Source organism: Aotus nancymaae, unplaced genomic scaffold, assembly GCF_030222135.1.
Source record: "Aotus nancymaae isolate 86718 unplaced genomic scaffold, 86718_ANA_hifiasm-v0.15.2.pri h1tg000001l, whole genome shotgun sequence".
Classification (NCBI taxonomy): domain Eukaryota; kingdom Metazoa; phylum Chordata; class Mammalia; order Primates; family Aotidae; genus Aotus; species Aotus nancymaae.
This window is the reverse complement of record NW_026988412.1, coordinates 12,725,461-12,747,444: the sequence shown is the minus strand read 5'-3', so window position 1 is coordinate 12,747,444 and position 21,984 is coordinate 12,725,461. Positions and strand designations below refer to the sequence as shown.

General features: G+C 51.5%; 1 long non-coding RNA gene and 1 pseudogene across 1 annotated transcript in view; one reads left to right on the top strand and one right to left on the bottom strand.

Moving 5' to 3' along the window:
- LOC105732813 (uncharacterized) overlaps window positions 1–9,383 on the bottom strand; it is a 679,090-nt gene extending 669,707 nt beyond the window's left edge. Inside the window, exons 1-2 of the long non-coding RNA XR_010343589.1 lie at window positions 9,319–9,383; window positions 7,693–7,820 (exon numbers count right to left, since the gene is read on the bottom strand). This is a non-coding gene — a long non-coding RNA (uncharacterized LOC105732813). The remainder of the gene's footprint in view (window positions 1–7,692; window positions 7,821–9,318) is intronic.
- Window positions 9,384–13,787: 4,404 nt separating this feature from the next.
- Window positions 13,788–19,709, top strand: LOC105732892 (uncharacterized; annotated as a pseudogene).
- Window positions 19,710–21,984: the final 2,275 nt, after the last annotated feature.

Below are 21,984 nucleotides of genomic sequence, written 5' to 3'. Positions count from 1 at the left end.
CTGAGGCAGGAGAATCGCTGGAACCTGGGAGGTGGAGGTTGCAGTGAGCCGAGATTGTACCACTGCACTCCAGCTTGACGACTGAATGAGACTCCATCTCAAAAATAAATAAATAAATAAATATTAGAACAACTCTGAAATTTGAGATAAAATGAACAAATTCATTCAGCAAACACGGCTTAGCAAAATGAATAGTCATATATGTGTAATTGAACCTGTAATTAAAAACCTTATAAAGAAAACTAGTCTCACATGGCCTATTAAGTGAATTCTTTCCAAATGCTAAAGGAAGAAATAGCACACATCTTACATAAACTGCCAGAAATAGGAGAAGAAACAGTTTCCAAATTGTTTAACCAGCATAGCCTTAATATTTCATATTGAAACCAAACAGGACATCACCAGAAAGGCAACTTACACTCCACTTCCTCTTGTGAACATGTAAGTACAAAACTACCAAATGAACTATGAACAAACCCATTTCAACCACATATAAAATGGGGTTGATCATACATCACAACCAAGTTGATTGAATTCCAGAAACGCAATGTTAGTTAACATTCAAAAGCCAATCACTGTAAGCTACCTTATCAACATAAAAAGATAAGAAAAAAAATGCTCAATCAACAAAGGAAAAAGCAATTGATAAAATTCAGTACCCATTCATAAATTTGAAAACCGAGCTAGCAGAGAGGAAGGAACATTCCCAGTTAAACACTCCTGCAATTGAGAATAATGACACAACTTATTTGCAGCTGAAAGATAAAAATTGAAATATAATCTTAAAACTTTTGAGAAATCTATGGTTTTCAGCTACAAAGAGACAGACTCGGCCTTTGAACCTTCCCTTTCCCTCCCAGGAAGGCAATCCAAGGCCTGGAAAAACAGCAGCCACATTGTAACCACAAGAACAAAAGCTACATGGCTAAGGAAGTACCGGGAAACTGACAAGAGCCTTGGACTGCCTTCCTCTGAACACTTGTTTTTGAGACACAGTCTGGCTCTGTTGCCCAGGCTGGAGTGCAGTAGTGCACCCCTGGCTCACTGCAACCTCTGCCTCCCAGGTTCAAGCATTTCTCCTGCCTCAGCCTCCAGAGTAGCTGGGATGCCACCACACCTGGCTAATTTTTTGTATTTTTAGTAGAAATGGGGTTTCACTATGTTAGGATGGTCTCGATCTCCTGTGTGACACACCTGCCTCCGCCTGCCTCTGCCTCCCAAAGTGCTGGGATTACAGGCATGAGCCACCGTGCCAGGCCTGCTCTGCACAAAATGAACCTATTACTTCATTTTTCCCCACTGCCAATCACCTCCCTCCACATCTTAGAGCATCACACTTCCCTAACCTAGAAATAACCCCCAGCCTTACTGCTGAGGAGGTGGATTTGAGAGCTGTTCTCCTGCCTCCTCCTCTGGCTGCCTTGTGAATCCATCTTTTTTCTTTTGAAAAACCCATGTCACAATCATGGACTTGCTGTGCACAGGCAGCACAGACCTAGACCTGGCCAGTGACACTGCGGACGGCCACGGCTGCCTTTCCTTCCGCCTTCCACATCACACATCAAGGCCCCTTTTGGCCAACTCTTCCTCTGGGAAGCCCCTCCTCAAGGGGCACCAGAACTGATGGGGAAGCCAGAGAGGGGAAGCTCAGGATGGGGGTGAAAAGCCAGGGATGTGGAGGCCGACTTCTGCTCAGCTTTGCTCCCTTGCTTAGAGAGACTGGAGCCCAGGGCATCAGCCACAGGCATCGGGACAAACCCTGGGCCAAGGAAAACAGAGCTGGATGAATCCTTGGAGATCATGAGATCCACCTTCTCACTCTGCAGACTGGGAAATCGGGCTCTGCCTCCTGCTGTGAATTGCGGCAGGTCCCAGGCCACTACCTCTGTCCTCTGTGGCCAGCACCATTGCAGCCTGGGCCTCAGCTGGTGGAGCAAATTGGGCTCACCCACTGCCAAGCAACTGCAAAAAGGGCACGCGGCAGTCGTGGGCAGAGCCCAGGCCAGGACGTCAGCCTGTCTGGCCTGTGGACAACTGCTCAGCCTGCAGCTGAGGCCTGGCTAGACCAGACATGGGGCTGGGGGTACAGCAGGGAGGGTACCTGCACATCTCCACAGCCATCCTCCTGGGCACACTCACCAAAAGGCACTCCTTAAAACAAAATATAATATATTATCAAATATTCCAGGGCAGATGCAGTGGCTCACGCCTATAACCCCATCACTTTGGGAGGCTGAGACAGGTGGATCACTTGAGGTCAGGAGTTCAAGATGAGTCTGGTCAACATGGTGAAACCCCTGTCTCTACTAAAAACACAAAAATTACCCCGGCATGGTTGCATGTGCCTGTCAACCCGGCTACTCCGGAGGCTAAGGTGGGAGAATCGCTTGAACTCCGGAGGTGGAGGCCGCAGTGAGTCAAGGGTGACAGAGCAAGACTCAGTCTCAAGAATAAATAAATATTTCAAACATACGTAAATCTGTAGGAGCCCATATGCCAAACGCCTGGGTACCACTCTGTGGGGATATCAGAACATACTCATATGTAGTGATACTTGCTTCAGACTTTTTCTTGTTTCATGAACTAAAGCAAACTTATATATTAAATAAAGCCCCTAGAACCTCCCCTGACAGGCTTATTCTGCTACCAGTCCCTAGAGGTACCCACTCCTCTGAATTTAGAGTTCATCACTCCTGTGCAACATTTTATAGTTCTGCTACTTACGTGGATGTCTTTAAACATATTTCTAAATGTTAGCTAATATGTGTATTTCCTATTTGTTATATATGACACATGACTTGTACATATTATTCAAAACTTACTTTTTTTGGTTAACTTTTTTTTTTTTTGACAGAGCAGAGTCTCGCTCTGTCTCAGGCTGCAGTGCAACGGCACCACCTTGCTCACTGCAACCTCTGACTCCCTAGTTCAAGCGATTCTTCTGCCTCAGCCTCCCGAGTAGCTGGGATTACAGGCACGCACCACCATAACCGGCTAATTTTTGTATTTTTACTAGAGACAGGGTTTCACCATGTTGGCCAGGATGGTGTCCATCTCTTAACCTCGTGATCCACCTGCCTTAACCTCCCAAAGTGCTAGGATTACTGGCAAGAGCCACTGCGCCCGACCTCTCCTTGTCATTTCTATGTCCAATTCCCTCATTCCTATTGATGCTAAACCTCTTGCTATGTTTGCAGATCAGATCACTCAAGTTTCCTTTCTTTTTTTTTTCCGAAATGGAATCTTGCTCTGCTTCCCAGGCTGGTACATGGTGGCACAATCTCAGCTCACCACAACCTCCGCCTCCTGGGTTCAAACGATTCGCACGGCTCAGTATCTTGAGTACCTGGGACTACAGGCACGAGCCATCATGGCCGGCTAATTTTTGTTTTTAATAGAGACGAGGTTTCACCATGGTGGCCAGGCTTGTTTCAAACTCCTGACGACTTGAGGTGATCTGCCCACCTTGGCCTACCAAAGTGCGGGAATCACAGGCATGAACCACTGTGCCTGGCCAAGTTAACTTTACTATGAATTACGTGTTCATATTGTTTGCCCACTTTTCTTTTGGTTGGCCGACTTTTAAAAATATTAGTTTATAAGAATTCCTTAAATATTCTACATATGTATCCTTTGTTGATTATATGAATTACAAATACCTGCTCCTGATCTACAGTTTCTTTTTAAATTTTGTTTGCAGTATGTTTGGTTGAATACAAGTCTAAATACTTAGGCGAAATCGAATCTACCACCATTTTTCTTTTGAGCTTATGCTTTTAATATTTTTTGCTTTGGAGACAGAGTCTCACTTTGCTGCCCAGGCAGGAGTGCAGTGGCTGAATCACAACTCACTGCAGCCTCAAATTCCTGGCCTCCAGTGATCCTCTCTCCTTAGCCTCCTGAGTAGCCAGGACTACAGGCATGCAGCGGATACACGTGTGTGTGTGTGTGTGTGTGTGTGTGTATATATATTTTTATATATATATATATATATATATATATATAGAGAGAGAGAGAGAGAGAGAGAGAGAGAGAGATACAGGGTATTGTTATGTTACCCTGGCTGGTCTGGAAGTCCTGGGCTCAAACAATCCTCCTGCTTTAGCCTCCCAAAGTGTTGGGATTACAGGTGTGAACCACCACACCCAGCCACTTTCAGTACTTTCAGAAATTACTTTCTATGTACTATGGACTGAATGTGTCCCTTCAAAATTTACATGTTGAAATCCTCCAATGTAATGGTGTTAGGAGGTGAGGCCCTTGGGAGGTAATTGGGTCAGGTGGGTGGCGCTCTCATGATGGATCAGCACCTCTGTAAGAAGAGATGCAGAGCCAGGTCCCTTGCTCCCAGGCCCCTCTGCTCCCTTCTCTGGGACAGGAGAGTTCTACCTGCCTGTGGGGACACTTCGGCCTCTCCTCTGAGGTCCTAGTCTTGGGCTTGAAGCCTCTCTGGGGGTCTTCACGGTGCTTGGCCTCAGGAGGGAGGTTCAGTGACTTGGGTTTCGCTTCGTGCCTGCTGGGGCTGCAGCTGGCTTTCCGGGGCAGGCAGGCCTCTGCAGAGTCCCCAGATCCAGGCTCGGGCCCATGCTGGCCTCACTGGCACTGGTGATGCTGGTCACACTCAGGTTCCTCTTGATCTTTGCCACAATCGGGTCAATGTTCTCCTCCTGGTCCTCCACGTCCCTGTCCCCATGCCTCAGGTGGTAGTGGGAGGCGCCGGTGTTCCCATTGGCCTCTGTGGGGTAGCAGTCCTGGTAGCCCTCTTTGCTGGGACAGTAGTGGCCATCTTCTTCCTGTTCATGGACCTCCAGGGCAGAGGGCTCGTTCTCCAGGATGGGCAGGTGGCTGTCCGGGTAGTTCTGGCTGCCCTCAGCACAGTGGCTGTGGGGGTGCAGGCCCGCCGAGTCTAGCCACTCCTCTCCTGTCCCAGAGAAGGGAGCAGAGGGGCCTGAGAGGAAGGGACCTCCTGGTACAGCCCCCACAGATGCTGAAGCAAGGTGGTGGGAGGGGCTGGGTGCCTTGCAGTTCTAATGGGAGCAGAGCTCTTCACTGGTCCAATTAAGAGGCATGTTGTGTGGATGCCCCTGGCATGTGTTGGTGTCCACGGGGTGAGTGCCATGGACCAGATACTCATCCCCGTTGCAGCCATGCCCTCCAGGTAGCTGTCGTCCTCGGGGCAGTAGCAGATGTAGCAGGTGATGCCCTCTTCCTTCTCGGGGAGGCCTTCATCGTAGTCTTCCTCCTCGGAGGTATTGTTTACTTAGAGTTGGAGTCCCCATCAGGGTAGTGGTTTTGGCACTCCTACTCCTCGGGCATGGGGCTCTCTGGCCGTAGGGCGGCCAGTTCCAGGCCCTTGGGCACACAGTCCTCTATGGGCGGATCCATGTCTTCACTCCTGGCCATGGGGGACAGGGCCCGGCCTCGCCCTGTGGTCCAACATGCCACTCCTCACACTCTCACACTTCCAGTGGGCCGTGGCAGACACTCTCGTAGTCATCATCTCCTGGAGGCAGCCACTGTGGGAGGAACACTCATTGGGAAGGACAGAGTCAGAACCTCACAAAGCCTGGCCATGCACGAGGCCACTCCACCCTCATGGCGCCTCCGACCATGTTCTCCCACAGCAATGAGAAACGACAGCTGAGGATTTTCACTGCAGCAATCTTTTGAAAAACTGAAAACGACCCAAGTACTCATAAATAAAGAATGGTTAAATAAAGGACGGCAGACTTTGTGTGCTGCAAGTCGACGGCGTTTTTAAAGAGGCAGGGCAACGCGCACTACAGTGAGGGATCTTAAAGGCCTGTTTTGGAGGGAAAATGTCAAGTCAGCTACAGTCAGCGCACGTGTGTAGATCCCAGTTCCAGCTTCGTCAAGATGGCTAGAGAATACACACACACTCCCCAACCCACACGTGGACACAAAGGCACACAGAAATGGGGAGCCCCCCAAAAGCTTTGTCAGCCATATCCTCTGGGGATGGGAGGAAAGAGGTGGGAGCAGAGGGGGCTTGCACATTTTACTTTATTAAAGATGTTTACTTTATTAAAGATGTTGAGTCTTTTACCAAATCGCATTTTATTATTCACCAGCATTATAATCAAACCCACCTGTGCACCTTTGAGGGTCTCCTCCTCTAGCTGGGGAGACGTCAGCACCGAAACAAAACAACCCATGGGGAAGGGCAGACACCGAGGGGAGGAAGCAGGATTTCCCACACCAGCCGCCACTCTGGTCGTCGTGAGAGGTGGCAAACCGGCCAGTCTCTTCCAGGAAGGTGGCCACAGGGGGAGAGGGACCAGCCTCCCAGGTGATCAGGATGTGGGCACGCCCCAGGACACAGCCAGAGACACCAGAAACACGGGAGGCAGCACTGACCCAAGGGAGGGCAGGACCAGGGGATGTGCTGGTTAGGATAGCTGTGGCCTCGCAGATGGGCAGTATAAATTTTGGAAAAACTAAATCATTCCATTTCATTCAATGAGTAGCTTGTGTGGCAAGGGCTGTGTGGTGTGTGCATGAGATGTGTATGTGGTATGGGTAGAAAGTGTGTAGTGTGTGTGGTGTGTGTGTGTGTGGTGGCAGGGCGTCCCTGAGGGTGTGGTGAGTGTGTGCAGTGTACTGTATATGGTGTGTGGTATGTGGTGTCTGTGATGTATGTATGGTATGTGTGTAGTGTGATGTGTGGAAGGGTTGAGTGTGTATGTTTTGTGTGCATGGTGTGTGTGTGGTGTATATGGGGTGTGTGTGGTGTGTAAAAGATGTGTGTGGTGTATACGATATTGTGTGATGTGTGTGGTATCTGTGTAGTGTAAGTTGTCTGTGTGGAAGGTGGTGCGTTGTATGGGTGATGTAATACGTATGTGTGGTATGGTGTGCTGTGTGTGGTATTTATGAAGCGTGTGAGGTGTGTGGCATGTATGGGGTGTGTGGGTGTATACAAAATGTTTATGGTGTGTATGTATGGTATTATGTGGTGTGTGTGGTATTGTGGTGTGTGTGAATAAGGTGTGTGGTGTGTAGGGGGTATGTGTGGTGTGTAGTATGTGTGGAGAGTGCATGGTGTATATGAAGTATATGTGTGGTGTATGTGTGGTGTACATGGGTTAAGTGTGTGCTGTGTGTGAGGTGGGCATGGTGTATATGTGGTTTGTGGTGTGTGAGGTGGGTATGATACGCGTGTTGTGTGTGGTGTGTATGGGCTATGTGTGTGAGGTGGGTAAGATACATGTATGGTGTGTGTGAGGTGCATATCATATGTGTGTGATGTGTGATGTACATGAGTTAAATGTGTGGTATGTCTGAGGTGGGCATGGCAGATATGTGGTGTGTGGCATGGGTATGATATGTGTGCGGTGCCTCGGGTGTGTGTGAGGTAGGTATGATATGTGTGTGCTGTGTGTGTGGTGTAGATGGGTTAAGTGTGTGGGTTGCGTAAGGTGGTCACGGTACATACGTGAGGTGTGGTGTATATGGGTTAAGTGTGCCTGGTGTGTGAGGTGGGTATGATATGTGTGCTGTGTGTGGTGTGTATGGGGTACGCGTGTGGTGTATGTGAGGTGGACATGGTATGTATGTAGAGTGAGGTGGGTATGCTACGTGTGTTGTGTGTGCTGTGTATGGGGTATATGTGTGGTGTGTGAGGTGGCCATGGTGTGTGTGGTGCGTGTACATATGCACAGACATGCATACCTGTGCACTGCAGACAACAGGCAGGCCGGCAGCCTGGGACATGCAGCAGTGACTGCTCAGCCAAGGCAGGGCTCTGGGCGGGAGTGGCCAGGCCCCTGGCAGCTCAGGATCCTGGATGCACTAAGAGCCTAGGAGGAGAGAACAAGCTGTGTCACCATCTCCACCCAAGTTCATCACTAACATGAACCCATAAGCTGCACTGAAACTGTTCCACTTCTGATTAGAACCAGAAACCCTCCAGATGGGCTCGGCACAGCCAAGAGTGGGGGGAACTGTCCTCAATGTTCTCCTTCACCATCTGCGGACAGATATACCACCAGCAGCCTTGCCAGGCAGTGCCTGCCTTGGGGAAGGGGCCTGGCCCAGGGACAGGTTCCTGCCGTGTCCCCAGCCCGGCGCCTGCAACCCAGGGGCAATGGGGTATGGGGTCTTTGAGTTTTTCCCTCTGGGCCTTATTATAAAGGGAAAGGGAAGGGGGCAAAGATCCGGGCTCGGGATCTCTGGGGACAGCTAACCCAGAGGTGACCCCAACCCAGTTGCCACCTGGCACCGGGACTTGATGCCAGCGCTAAGCGAGGGCGGGGGAATGCACTAGTGGCCCGCCCAGTCCGGTGGCGGGACCCCAGTGCCCCTCCACCTCCAGACAGCGCCTCTAGCCGGCGCCTGGTGGCCACTGGCTGCAAGACCCCCCGACCCAACCCGGGGATGCGAGAGCTGCCGCCTAGTGCCCGCTGCACCCACCCACTGGTCGTGGGAGAGAGAAGTAGCCGGTAGGAGAGGAATGGGGCCGCTGGGCTGAAACCCAGATCCCAGCAACAGCCTCCCCGCAGCTCAGCCCAGTCCACAGGGCAGCGCTCGGAAGCACTGGGGCCGCAACCTCCGGCCGCCCCCCACGCATCCGCGTGCCTGCAGCCCCGCTGGAGGCCCCAGGTTGCCACCGCCGGCGAGTCAGGCAGCCCGGGCCCTCCAGCTTTCCTGGCCAGGGCGAGGGGCTGCTTCAACGCGCTGCCGTCCCCGCGCCAACACCGCCCGCTCGGCTGCGAAGCCGGGCTCCTCGGCGAGCCCGCGCCCAGCCGCACGCACCCAAGGCGGCGCCTGAGGCCGAGGGGCGACAGGGTGTCGGATTTTTAATTGAGAAGGTTTTCCCTCTGGGCCTTACTATGAAAGGAAAGGGAAATGGGGCAAGATCCGGGCTCGGGTTGTCCGGCCACGGAACGCACCAGCGGCCTGGCCAGCCTGGTGGGACCCGAGCAGGTGCCCTCCCTCCTGCACCACTACCCCCCACCCTCACCCCCCACTAGACAGCGCCTGTAGCCGCAGCCAAGTAGCCCGTCGCTGCAGTGCCCCCACCCCCGCGCGGGAGGCGACAGCCACCGCCTTGTCTCCGCTGCACCCGCCTGTGGGTCTTGGGAGGAGGAAGTGGCCGTAGGAGAGGAGTGGAGCCGCCGGGCTACGCCCCCAGATCCCAGCAACAGCCGTCCGGCACCCCGTGGAGTGCAGAGGGCAGCGCTCCCAGCATAAGGGCAGCCACCTACGCGCGTGCCCCACTCGTCCCGGTCCCTGAGGCGCCCCGCGTGGCCGCAGGCTGCCACCAGCAAGTCAGGCATCCTGGGTCCCGCAGCTTACCTGGCCAGAGCTCGGGGTTGCTACAGCCCGCTCCGCCCGCGCCGCAGAGCGCCTCAGCGAGCCCGCGCCGAGCCACACCGGAGTAGCCGCTGGGCGCGTCCCGAGAGCGGCGTACGGCAAGCGCGCAGGGCCACCTCTACCGAGCGCATGCGCACTCACCTGAGCCTGCGGGACACGCCCCCCCAACCACTCACTCCGCCTCACCCTCTCTGGATTACTGGGGCGGGAAAGGCTTCCCGGCGACACAACGCAGCGGGAAGAGATGGAATACAAACATACGTCGGAGCCTGGCGTGCACGAGGCCCTGGCCCCCTGGTCCCACTGGGACAGTAGTCAGGGCGGGCGGGTGCACCCGGACCCGGGTGCACCGGGCTGGTCTCCCGCACTGGGGCTGGAGCTCAGACACTGGCATTCGGCGCCCCCGAATGCTCCGGGCCCTGGGGAGCACTCAGATTCCCGAGGCAAGCCCTGGCCCTGCTGGCTGGGGAGCTTCAGGGGTCTGGTCCCACGGGTAGAGCCGTTAAACACGAGGCTCCGACCGTGCCACGGCCGCCTCACTGCGCCCTGCTCACTCGATCCCCCCACCACCGCAATTATAGGAGGCGACCCTAAAGCAAGGAACCCTCGGGGATCGCGGCCTCAGAAAACCCCATCCTGCAGAAGAGGTCCCCTGCTGCCTCCCCACCGCAGCTCCCCTAGGCACATGCAAGACTCCAAGTCTTCCCTACCGGTTCCCTCTAACCACCCCAGCACCCCGTTTCCCATACCTGTACTGCTTTAGCCCCCAACCCTAGGGCCTCACTGCAGGCCATTCTTTCCTTGCTGTCCTGAATGGAGAGGACCCTGACCTCCAAGGGGCCCTGGGGAGCACACACGCACATCCCCAGGGGAGCCAGTCTTCCACCCCCACAGAGCGAGAGATTCCCTGGGGGCTCTGGAAGGTGGTGCTGGAGACTCTCGTGTCACCCTTGGCCCTCTGGCCCTTTCGTCGAGTCCCAGGTAGATGTGGAAAGCCGTGGGAGATGCACAGGGTGCCTTGTCCGGGCAGAGCGGGGCTCAGCTGCCTCCGTCCCTGAGTGATTTGCCCTCTTTTCTCCTTGTGGCTGGATTAGGTGAAGCTGTGTCCCAAGTCGGGGGTAAAGAAGGACAGGGGACCTAAGGGGTGAGGAGAGCCCATCTTCCTGCGGCCTTGAGGGCCTGAGCTGAGACCCTGAGAAGAAGGGGCTGGGGGAAGCCGAATCCTGAGCTGCACTAGCGTTAGATGCAGTGTGGACTTGGCCTCTCCACACTCTGCCCCCACCAAACACTCACAAATCCCCAGGGCCAGAGCTGCCAGTGGGGGCTGCTCCTGGTAGGGCAGCTTTGTAGCCACAGGGCCAAAGGCAGAGCTGGGGCAGGCCAGCGAGGTTCGTGACCCCCTCCCCGCTCAGGTGAGCATAGCTTCACTGCTTACTTTCTACCTTACTTTCATTCTGCTTACCTGGCCAAAACAAAGTCCATCCAGCCTCCTGTGGCCCAGCCTTTCATCCAATGCCAGCGGTGGGAAGCAACAACGAAGCAATGATTCCAAGCAGATAAATTCAGTCATCTTCTTGCCTGACCGTTATGTGGTGACATCCCATAGGAAACCAGACAGCTGTGATGAAGCTGATCCACACAACCCCCCGCCACCTCCTCAAACCCCCACCCCCATCTGTGTGAACAAATGCGGGGAGGCAAGTTGCATGCTGCTCCTTCAACTGCCTCCCTTGAGATCTTCCTATGGGAAGGCTTTGGGCCAGTCACTGGAAATTAAACCCCATCCCAGCACCCGGGAGTGAGTGGCTGGTGTCCACAGTCCACAGGATGAAAGGTACAGGCTTAGGACCAGGAACAGTGGCTCCCACCTGTAATCCCAATGCTTTGGAAGCTGAAGCAGAAGGCTCACTTGAGCCCAGCAGTTCAAGTCTGTAGTGAGCTATGATCATGCCACTTGCACTCCAGCCTTGGTGACAGAACAAGACCCTATCGCTCTAAAAAATGAAAATTAAATAAGTTTAAAAATAAAGGTACAGGCCTGCCCCCAGCCTCACTCAGGACCCAAATCTGGTGGGCTTGAACCAACTGCCAGTATTCAGAGAAGTTTTTAAAAATCATTAGGAAAGGCCAGGCGCGGTGGCTCACGCCTGTAATCCCAGCACTTTGGGAGGCTGAGGCGGGTGGATCACGAGGTCAAGAGATCGAGACCATCCTGGTCAACACAGTGAAACCCCGTCTCTACTAAAAATACAAAAAATTATCAAGCCTGTAATCCCAGCACTTTGGGAGGCCGAGGCGGGTGGGTCACGAGGTCAAGAGATCGAGACCATCCTGGTCAACATAGTGAAACCCCGTCTCTACTAATACAAAAAATTAGCTGGGCATGGTGGCACGTGCCTGTAATCCCAGCTACTCAGGAGGCTGAGGCAGGAGAATTGCCTGAACCCAGGAGGCGGAGGTTGCGGTGAGCTGAGATCGCGCCATTGCACTCCAGCCTGGGTAACGAGCGAAACTCCGTCTCAAAAAAAAAAAAAAAAATTAGCTGGGCATGGTAGCGCGTGCCTGTAATCCCAGCTACTCAGGAGGCTGAGGCAGGAGAATTGCCTGAACCCAGGAAGCGGAGGTTGCGGTGAGCCGAGATCGCGCCATTGCACTCCAGCCTGGGTAACAAGAGCGAAACTCCGTCTCAAAAAAAAAAAAAAAAAAAAATCATTAGGAAAATAGCTAATGCATACAGGACTTAAAACCTAGATGACGGGTTGATAGGTGCAGCAAACCACCATGGCACACATATCCCCCATGTAACAAAGCTACATGTTCTATACTTGTATCCAGGAACTTAAAGTAAACTTTAAAAAAAAAAAAAAATCAGGCTGGGCGAGGTGGCTCACGCCTGTAATCCCAGCACTTTGGGAGGCCGAGGCAGGCAGATCAGGAGATCAGGAATTCGAGATCAACCTGGCCAACATGATGAAACCCTGTCTCTACTAAAATACAAAAATTAGCCAGGCATGGTGGCAGGTGCCTGTAATCCCAGCTACTCAGGAGCTGAGGAAGGAGAACTGCTTGAACCCGGGAGGCGGAGGTTGTAGTGAGCCGGGTTCGCACCACTGCACTCCGACCTGGGCAGCAGAGTGAGACACAACCTTGGGGGAAAAAAAAAAGCCAGGGGATACAAGAGAGTTGCTTCCTGTCTTTCTTGCTCTCTGCCATGTGAGGATACCAGAAGATGGCCCCCTGTGAACCAGGAGGTGGGCCCTCCCCAAGAACCAACCATGCTGACACCCTGATCTTGGCCATCTAGCCTCCAGAACTGGGAGAAATCAGTGTTTGTTGTTTAAGCCACCCAGGCTTGGTCTTAGTTTGTTAGAGTAGCCCAATCTAAGACACTGCCCCAATCATAATGATATCCCCCTACGTTTCCATCTAAATGCTTTCAAGGTTTTGTTTTTTTTAGACAGAGTCACACTTTGTCACCCAGGCTGCAGTGCAGTGGCATGATCTTGGCTCACTGCAACCTCCGCTCCTGGCTTCAAGAGATTGTCCCACCTCACCCTCCCGAGTAGCTGGGACTACAGGCATGCACCACTATGCCTGGCTAATTTTTTAATTTTTAGTAGAGGTGGGGTTTCACCATATTGGCCAGGCCGTTCTCAACTCCTGACCACGTGATCTGCCTGCCTCAGCCTCCCAAAGTGCTAGGATTACAGGCGTGAGCCACCGCGCCCAGCCTGCTTTCAGTTTTGCCTTTCACAACTAGATCTTTAATCAACTGGCGTTTATTTTTGTTATGATGTGAATGATCTAGTTGTATTTACTTTGCATATGGATAATCAATTGTGCAAACATCATTTGTAGAATATTCCGCCCTTTCCCCAATAATCTACAAGGCAACTTCTGTCTCATTTGAAGTTTCCATGTCATGGATCTTTTGCTGGGTTCCTCTTCTCTTCCAGTGGCTGATTTGTGCATCCCTGAACATTTCCCTGTCCTAATTCCTTTGCCATCATAGTACGCACACAAATCTTCAACCTTCCATTACCCACCGACCTCTATGCCATTCTTATTCTTTGAAAATATCTTCATTTAAGTTCTACTAGAAGCAGAGCCTGAGTCAAGAATTCAGGTACAAGCATTTGTTAAGAAGGTGCTTCCAAGAAGCACAGGTAAGAGGGTGGGAAGTGAGATAGGGAAGAAAGCCAACAGATGGTGTGTTTATAAGCAGGTTGCCACAAAGAGTAACTGGGGCTCAATCTCACTAGGCCCTTCAAAGATACTGCAGCTGAGGGGAGGGGAAGCTGCCGTATTTATCCACCAACTCCCATTCCTCATGGATGTTTTAAAATGGACACAAGATTTACTTTAATCAGATATACTAAGACACACAGATATGGAAATGACTGTCCCTAAGGAAGGAGTTTTTCATACTGAGGTCCCTAGAAACAAGTGCCATGGCATGCTATGCAGGGATACATGGGGAGGCACCAGGGTCAGTCAAGAAGTCAAAGGAGCCAGGGGAAAACATGGGCAAGAGCTTTATTTATGGCATCCAACGGAAAGGCAAGGCAAGGTAGGGTAAGCAGGCACAGGATTAGCTAGGAATAGTTTGAATAATTTCGCTCATCTCTGGGGCATAGGGTTGTCCCTAGTTGTCTGGTTCATGGCCCTGGGGTGATGAAAGCAGATGGACAGCGGCCCAGTGTAAGAACCCAATGAAGGAGGTGGTTGGGGGTATGGGCTTTGGATTGGCTGGTTTGCAGATGGAAGGTGCACTTGCAGGTGAGTCCTTTACTGCCTCTAGTAACTGGCTTGCCCTGGGTGGAGCAGACTCTCCAGGATCAGCAAGTCCTCAGCTGTCAGGACATCAGGAAATACAGGAAATGAAAAGGCATGATGAATACACTGAGGGTGCTCTCAAAGGCATCAGCCCCTGGCATCATGTATGTGGCTGGCAATGCTGAGGGCCATGGGGATGGCACCAACAGTGTCTGCTACACTGTTTTTTTTTTTGAGACGAAGTCTTGCTCTGTCACCCAGGCTGTAGTGCATTGGCAGGATCTTGGCTCACAGCATCATCCGCCACCTGGGTTCAAGCGATTCTCCTGCCTCAGCCTCCCAAGTAGCTCTGACTACAGGCGTGTGCCATCACACCTGGCCAATTTTTTTGTATTTTAGTGGCAACAAGTTTTCACCCTGTTGGCCAGGATGGTCTCGATCTCCTCACCTCGTGATCCACCCGTTCTCAGCCTCTCAAAGTGCTTGGATTACAGGTGTGCTGAGCCACCATGCCAGGCTCACTACCCCCTCCACCTACTGGGTTTGAGCAATTCTCCTGCCTCAGCCTTTCAGGTAGCAGGGACTACAGGCACACGCCACTACACCCGGCTAATTTTTGTATTTTTTGTAGAGATGGGATTTCACCACATTGGTCAGGCTGGTCTCAAACTGCTGACCTCAGGTGATGGCCCACCTTGGCCTCCCAAAGTTCTGAGCCACCGAGCCCAGCCAGCTACACTATTCTTGGCCCCTCAATGACTACATGAATTTTCAGATCATCCTGTCGAGTTCCAAAAACAACTCTATAGGGATTTGTCTGGGAATTGCTTGAATTTATAGATTAATTCAGCAAGAAGTAATATGTTTATAGCATCAAGTCCTACCATTCATAATATATATGGCATATATTTTCATTCTTCTTTTAAGTCCATGGGTAATTTTTATATTTGTCTTTGTCTTTTTGTAGTGCAAAACACCTGAGACTGGGTAATTTACAAACAACAGAAGTTATTCTCTCAGTTCTGGAGGTTGGGAAGCAGATCAAGTCTCCAGCAGGTAGTGTCTAGTGAGGGCCTGGTCTCTGCTTCCAAGAAGGTCCCTTGAATGCTGGTTCCTCTGGAGCAGACAAATGCTATGTTTTCTTGAGGCAGAAGGAACAGATTTGCCACCACCTCAAGCCCTTTATAAGGCACTAATCTCATGCATGAGGGCTCACCCTAATGACTTACTCACTTCTGAAAGGCCCCACTTCTTAATACTGTCATCCTGGCAATTAAGTTTTAACAGGAATTTTGGGAGATGCATTCCAGCTATAGCCATACTCTTCGTGAAAGGTCTGTGACATTTTGCTAGATATATTCTCAGGGTTTTGTTGCTATTGGGAATAGAATCTCTTTTTCTATTGCATTTTCTAATTTGTTATTTCTGATGTACAGGAATGCTAATAGTTTTTTTAAACTTGATCTTGAATTCAAAAAACCTGCAAACTGTTACTAGTCCAAATAATGTATCTGTATATTCTTCTGGATTTTCTGCATAGACAGTCATAAGGTCTACAAATATAAGTAGTTTTCTTTCCAATTTAAAATTTTTATTTTCTTCATATGTTTCTTTCTATTTTTATTTATTTATTTTTTGAGACAGAGTCTCACTTGGTCACCCAGGCTGAAGTGCAGGGGCACAATCTTGGCTCACTGCAACCTCCACCTCCTGGGTTCAAGAGATTCTCCTGCCTCAGCCTCCTGAGTAGGTGGGATTACAGAAGCCCACTACCATGTCTGGCTAATTTTTGTATGTTTGTTATTAGAGACAGGGTTTCACCATTTTGGCCAGGCTTGTCTCCAACTCTTGACCTCAGGTCATCTGTTCACTTAGGCCTCCCAAAGTCCTAGGAGTACAGATGTGAGCCACTGTGCCTGGTTGATTTCCCACCCTCCTTTCCTTCCTCCCTCCCACCCTCCTTCCTCTCTCTCTCTTTCTCTTTCTTTTCCTTTCTTTTTTTCAGAGTTTCACTCTGTCACCCAGGCTGGAGTGCAGTAGCACGGTCTCCACACACTGCAACTTCCACCTCCCAGGTTCTAGCGATTCTCCTGCCTCGACCTCACAAAGTGCTGGGAGTATAGGTGTGAGCCACCACACCTGTAGATTTGTTTCTTTGTTTCTTGACAGAGTGTCACTCTGTTGCCCAGGCTGGATTCCAGTGGCATGATCTCTACACACTAAAACCTCCACCTCCTGGGTTCAAGCGATTCTTCTGCCTCAGCCTCCCAGGTAGCTGGGATTATAGGCATGCGCCATCACACAGAGCTAAATTTTGTATTTTTAGTAGAGATGGGGTTTCACCATGTTGGCCAGGCTGGTCTCCAACTTCTAACCTCAGGTGATCCACCCACCTGAGCCTCCCAAAGTGCTGGGATTACAGGAATGATCCATCTCACCCGGCAGATTTCTATTATAGGTTGACTCACATACATTTCTGATGTTGAGCATCTCATAACAAAAATGGCAACTTCATACGTATCAGCTGAAGACATTGCCTAGGACCTCCAGTGCCATGTTCAATAGAGACAGTGATAGAAGCTACCCTTGTCTATGTCCTAACTTTGATGAAAATTCCTTCTAAAATTTTTGCCACTAAGTGTGATAATTGCTATATACTAAGGAAAATAGGGCCAGGTGTGGTGGTGCACACCTGTTATCCCAGCACTTTGGAAAGCTTGTGGGGAGACTTGCTTCAGCCGGAAAGGAGGAGGTCACAGTGAGCCAAGATCTTGACACTGCACTCTAGCCTGCGTGACAGAGAGACCCTGTCTCAAAACAAAAACAAAAACAAAAACAAAAACAAAAAACAAAACAAAATAAGGATGCTAGCTTCTTAATAGTGCATTATCTGTTGACTCTGCCCTTGCATTATTGTAATAAAATCTAATTCTCCATGATGCATTATTTGTGTGTGTGTACATTCCTGTATTCAAGCGTGGTATCATTTTATATAAAATTTGGAATTCATGTTCATAAAAGTTAGCAGCTAACTTCTATTTGGTTTTCTATGTTTTTGATATTGTTAAGTTACTCTCCTTGAAGTATTTCATTTCATCCTAGAAGGCTTATTGTAAAGGTTATTTCCCCTTTATATATGAGGAAGTTAAGGTGCACTGAAGGCAAGTCATTTTCCCTAAGGTCACAGGGAAGGTAAGTAGTGGCAGCAGAAATACAAATCCAGATTGTCTGGCTCCAGAGGCCATCACTAAGCACTGCCCTGTGCCCTCTACCTGTGACAAAGACCCATCATTCAGACTGTTCTATCATGAACTTTCCTTATACATCCTTGTTCCAGTTTTGTACCAAGATTATATTATTCTCAGTAGATAATTAGATAGCTCTTTTCCTTTTTTTATAGAAATACTCATGAAACTGTTATAAAAACCTATTAAATTGTATCACCTTTGCTAGTCTGACTTATACAGTTTTGCAGTGGCCTCAGGTTTTACAGCACTTACAAGCTCCTGTCCTGGGGATACTGGGGAGGTATACACCCCATAAAGCCAGGGATACAGACACAGATCAGCAGCAGATTCCCCCACCCTCCAGCATCCTATCTTTTTTCTGAGACAGAGTCTCGCTCTCATCACCCAGGCTGGAGTGCAGTGGCATGATCTCAGCTCACTGCAACCTCTGCCTCCTGGGTTCAAGTGATTATCCTGCCTCAGCATCCCATCCTGAGTAGCTGAGATTACAGGCACCTGCCACCACACCTGGCTAACATTTTTGTATTTTTATTAGAGACAGGGTTTCACCCGTCCTCATCAGAGTCATTGGACCATGACTGACCCCTAGAGACGGCTTCTCTGCTCAATTGTCAGCCCATGGGCTGGAATGTGACCCCCAAACGTGCTGCAGAAGCTTCCACCTATCCTGGACTATGCTTGCCATCTGTGGGGGAAAGGTCTGTCCTTTGTCCTTTTAGCCCAGCCAGCCTCACAGGCATTCAGCAGATTGGAAAGCCTAAGCATGTGCTGTGCTGGGCAGGGCTCCCTCGTGCCTTTTTTTGGGGGTGAGCTGGAGTGCATTCCAGCCCCTAGCATGCTGCCGTTTATTCCCACCCCTTATCCCCGCCCCTCTATGCACTCACAAGTACAAGCACAGGCACAGTCATGGGCACACATCTCCCTTGACCGCACCATTTCCAGCCTCCACAGGGTGGTCTCCTTATGGGGAAGTTAATGAGACATGAAAGAAGGCTCAGAGGTCAAGGATGACCTCTGTCAGAAAGAGGCTCCTAGACCAGGTTCTGCCTCTCACTTGCTAGGGGTCCATGAGAAAGTTGCTTCCCCTATTTGGTCCCAGTTTCCCCAGCTGAGAAATGGGAGGAGTTGAGCCAAATGGTCTAAGGTTCTGGGAACCTCTAAGTCAGAGTCCATAGCTGGTGGTCAAGATGAGGGAGAGGCCCTTGGGGTCAGCTGAATACCTGAGAGGCAGGACAGGCCCAAAGGTGAGCAGCCTGAGCATATCAAGTGGGCCTGGAGCTGGAGCATGAGCCCCACAGCCTGCAGAGCAGCCCTGGACTCGGGAGCCCACTCACACCAGCCCGGTAGGACTTCAGAGATGTGGGGTCCAGCCTCCCCTAATGTTGCAGGGCTAGGGGCTGGGGGCTGGGAGCTGCAGATTCTGACCCCACAGTTGCTTTAGATGTGCTAGATGAGCTGGGGCAAGACACACCCCTCTCTGTGAAATGAGTAGTCAGTCCAAATAGATACACCATGAAAGGCTGTGGAACAAACTCAGCTGTACCATGGGGATAGACTGGCTTCCAGGGTACTCAAGAAGCTGGCCTCTTGGGGAGGGGAACCAAGTATGAGAGGCAGGGCTCAAAATCTAGGCCCAGCCTCCACAGCAACCCCTCTGGAGAGCCCAGGGCAGTCCCAGAGGTGCAGCAGGTGCACTAGGAGCATGTTTCACAAGGCACCCAATATTGCATCCGTTCAGAGAGGCAGCCAGCTGGAAAGTGGATGCAGTAGGCAGGGTGGCCGCTGCTCCCCACTGCCAGGAGTCCAGCCCAGCACTCACTCGAGTCTGCCTCAGTCCTGCTCAATTGAGTCATCAGTGCTCTGGGCCCTCTGGCCCCACACACAGAGCGAGGGCTTTGGGGCCACCAGGTAAGCTGGCCCTTGCAGGAGGATGTAATTGATTTCTGAGCCTGGACAGCCAGGCAGCCTCTCATCCACATCCCATCCCCACCTCTCTAGCGCCCTCATTCTCCAATTCTCCCACCTGCTCCCCTGCCCCAGCACGTGCCTCTGCTCACTCATCTCTTTTCCTGCTCCCAGGCTGGCCTGCTCACATGTCCTTGACTCTCCTCTGAGTCTCCCTCTTTGCAAGCTGCCTCTTCTCTACTTGACACATTCTCCCCGATGGCACCAGAGTACACATGCTCAAGTCCCTGCACCTCACCTTTACTCCCAGGCATGGGAGATGACATGAAGACCCAAATGCCACTTGGCAAAAGATCTGGAGCATGCAGAGGGGCAGATCTGAGGCTGTGGCAGCTCTGGGCATTCCCTGCAGGAGGCTGGCTCTTGAATATGGCTCTGAGCTGAGACCTCTCCCTGAAGCTCCAGACCAGGAGCCAGCTGCCAGCTGGACCCCTCCATTTGGTGTCTCAAAGGAAGCTTGCATTCTGGAGCTCTAACTCTGAACCCAGGAAATCCCCCCACCTCAGCCCTGTTTCTTCTTAGGGAAATCACCATCTCATATCCAGTTGTGCACCAAACCCACATTTGAGGAAGGGGGCTCCTGCCCTGCCCTTCCCTGCACTGTGAGTGCTCTGGATGAAACAGTGCTGAGGGGGAAAGAGTTCTGAATGCCAAGCAGAACCATGTGAGGCTTAACTCCAACTTTAGCTGTGAGAGCTCTGGGTAGGGAAGGGCCCTAGTCCAGTTTGCTGTAGAAAGACCAGCCTGCCACTGTCTGGTACATGGATGGCAGGGGCAGAGTATGGATGGAGAGACAAGGAGGGCCAGGCTGAGGAGGCACAGACATGGATGTAGCTGTGGAGAGAGGAGGACAAACAGGACTCAGTGGCTACTTGGATGAAGCAAGAGAGGGGTCAGGAAGAGACACTCAGTTTTCTATCAGATGTGTAGAGCTTGGGATGCCATCCATTGCTCAAGATAAGAAAAGGAGGAAGACCTCTGGCATGGGAGAATATAGATGACTCTGTCTTGAATGTCATTTGAAATCCCCAGGAAGAGCCAGGCCTGCTAGCACATTCACCACTTCAGCCAGCCCTTGAGGCACCTGTGCTCCCTGGCCCTCTGGGCTCTCCCTTCATAGCTGTCAGCTGCAGTGGGGGCAGTTGCCCAAGGGCCCAGCAGGTCTGTGTGTTTTTCCAGGGGACTGCCTCGTTGCTAAGGCCAAGAAGAAGCTGATGAATAACCTTCTGAACAAAACCTGTTACCACAACCTGATCTTCCCAGCCACCAGCTACTCACAGCTCATCACCATTGAGATGGAGCTCTCCCTGGCCCAGTTCATCAGCGTGGTAGGTGCAGAGGGCAGCTGTGGCTCAGGTAGAGGCAGCTCATATCCAAGCCCTAAGCAATCATTGGCCAGAGGAATGAAATGACTAGAGTTGACTTAGACTTACCAATACATGGAAGGGAGGCTGCAGGAGGGTCCATGAAGTTTATAGGTGTCCAATATTTAATGAAATCATGGTTTTGTTAAGAAGAAATGAGGGTGGGAGTGGGATAGCCACTGGGTAAGCAGCCAATGGGCCTGCACAGACTCTGCTCAGCTGAGTCTCCTCCTCGTCCTCACAGCCCCACCCTATGCTCTCCCCCAGCTTGCTCAACAGGTGACCTTACATGCTCCCTACTTGGAGAAAATAAAAACCAGACTGGGGGAACTGATGGATACAGAGGACCAGGTGTAGGAGCAGGACCAGAGGCAGTGCAGTGCCTACTATGCCAGGTGGGGGAGGATCTGTACAGTGGGCGTGGCTGCTGCAGGCATGGAAAGGAGGCACAGATGGCGGCACTCCCAGGGACCAATGTCAGGGTCTCCATATGTGGATGTGTGCAGAGGTGGAGGTGCTGAGGGAGGAGGTGCAGGGAATTTCTCTTCTCTCTACTGCCTCTGAGTTGGAGATGTCAGAGGGAACCATGGCCCATTGTAAACTAACACAATGTTCCCACCCTCAAGGTTAGAACCCCACAGCTGGAAGCAGCTCTCAGGGGAGCATTCATGTGGGGAGAGTACAGGATGCTGTGTCTGGCAGGGAGAAGGAGGTCACCAAGGAGGCTGACCCTCCTCTGACCAGGTGGCTGCCTTGTGACACGCCAGCCTCTCTGTAGCACAGTTGGCTCCCACACACCCAGCCCATCAAACCTCCAGCCCTCAAGGCAGCTTTGGCCAAAATAATGAACAGCTCCCTCTCCCAGGAGGAAGCTGAAGGATGGGGAGGGCAGTAGAGCTGTGTTCCCTCTGCTCCCTCCTTCCACAGTCAGACAGGAAGGGAGGGGGCTTTCAGCCAGGCTCACCCAGGCTGGGGCCTGAGTGTCAGTGTCTAGCCAAGGGCTTCTGGCTTAATGGGGGAGCCCAGCTGCTGCTATGCAGCTGCCACCCTCATGAGGATGAAGGAGGAGGAGGCTCCGTCACACTTCCAGACTCAGGATGCCTGGCCAGATCTGGTGTGTGGGCCCTGTAGGCTGGTAGAAGCCATCAGGAGGAGGAGGGGATGCAGCCACCAAGCCCCACCCTTGCGAGTCCTATTTCTGAAAGCTTGGGTAGACAGTGAGTATTAGGCTGTGGGCTGCTGGGCCAAGAAGGAGTACTTATTTTCAGGGTTTATCTGTTTAATTGATGAGGGAG